The sequence below is a fragment of the Macrobrachium rosenbergii genome, chromosome 57 (assembly GCF_040412425.1).
Source record: "Macrobrachium rosenbergii isolate ZJJX-2024 chromosome 57, ASM4041242v1, whole genome shotgun sequence".
NCBI lineage: Eukaryota > Metazoa > Arthropoda > Malacostraca > Decapoda > Palaemonidae > Macrobrachium > Macrobrachium rosenbergii.
Window position 1 is genome coordinate 10572895 of NC_089797.1, and position 1694 is coordinate 10574588.

Consider the following 1694-nt stretch of genomic DNA (forward strand, 5'->3'; position numbering starts at 1 on the left):
CTTTATCGACTCCCCCAACGAAGAGCTGAAAGTAAAAGGAAAGGGGTACAGCTAGGGGCAAAAGGACGCTGCAAAGACCCTTAAGTAATGCCCTACAGTGCACCACGTGAGGTGCACTGACTGCACTACCCTGCTACGGGGGCCTTTAATAAAAGGGTTTTGGCAAAATACTGAAAATACAAAACTTTGAGGTTGCTATTGGTCTCAGGAAGAAATAATTGTAGCCGAGCTGACCCCCTTAATAATAAAGAATTATATTGGCTAACACTTGAGGACAAGGTGTTGTGTATGATGTTTACGAGTATATGTATTTTTTCAAGGCGATACACGGGGAAATACAAACAAGTAAAAAATGCGCCGAAGTTTCTTCAGCGCATTCGAGTTCTTCTGTACAGCGTATAATCAAGGCCACCGAAAATAGATCAGTCTTTCAGTAGTCTCGTTATAATGCTAAATGGCCGCGGCCCATGAATCTTTAAACACGGCCCGGTGGTAACCTGTCCTATATCGTTACCAGATGCACGACTATGGCTAGCTTTAATCGCAAATAAAATAAAAACAACCGAGGCTAGAGGGCTGCAATTTGGTATGTTTGATGATTGGACGGTGACTGATCAGCATACCAATTTGCAGCCCTCTAGCCTCAGTAGCTTTTAAAATCTGAGGGCGGACGGACAGACAAAGCCGGCACAATAGTTTTCTTTTACAGAAAACTCAAAACTGGGTCACAGGTTTCTGTACAGATAGTGACATCACAGAAAAGCGAATGATCTCTGGGTACCGAGGAGAAGGAATTTAGGAATACTTCTCATTAATGTTATAAGACAAAATGGTCTCTTGTCAACATTAGTATCAAGTAAAGGTGTTGTCTGTTCTCAAGCAAGTGACAAAGGTACAGTCTTAATTCACTTTTGGAACTGAACTTTAATATTCCGATGACAGTTTTGTCTTTCATAAACATTTTAGCAACCAGTTTAAGGAAAATTTATGTCTAATTTCACCTGTTAAAAAATATTGTTCACTGATTCGAACATTGTCATATGAGATCAACTGAGATTTTGTTTCTCGATGAAAAATTTTAGTAAAATTTAAATATTTCACGTAAAAGTCAAATTTTTATATTGTAAATTTAATACCCATTGCAACTTTGTGGCGGAATAAAGAATTATTGGGGAACGCTGACTCCATAAGGCCCCATTGTAAAGTAAGTGCTTATAACTACCTTATGAATGAAGGGATTTGCTGGAAATTTTCACCACTTATTCTTCAATTAAAAATTAATATTTTCATCGTGGGAAATTTAGAAATTCGACTTCTAATTTTTTTATTTGATAAAAAAATTTTGAAACTTTTTAAAAATATGCAAAAAAAAAAGTTTCACTCCAAAAATCAACTTCCCTCTTACAAAATCAAGATATACTACACTCTGTAAAAGTTTCATCGATTTTGGTTCAGTCTTCTTGAAGTTTTAAGCTTTTATTTTTGAATAAACTAACTTTTGAGTAAACGGCAAAAAAAAAAAATTATGGTTATTTTGTAATAACTATGAAACTATGACAGTTAGAAGGCTGTTTTTTGCACAAAAACTATTTTGTCATATAAGAAATACGCCCTGAAATTTTCAATATAATCAAATGAATAGAAATGTGCTCTCTCTTGATTTATATGTTAGCTAAAATTTGCATGTATATACA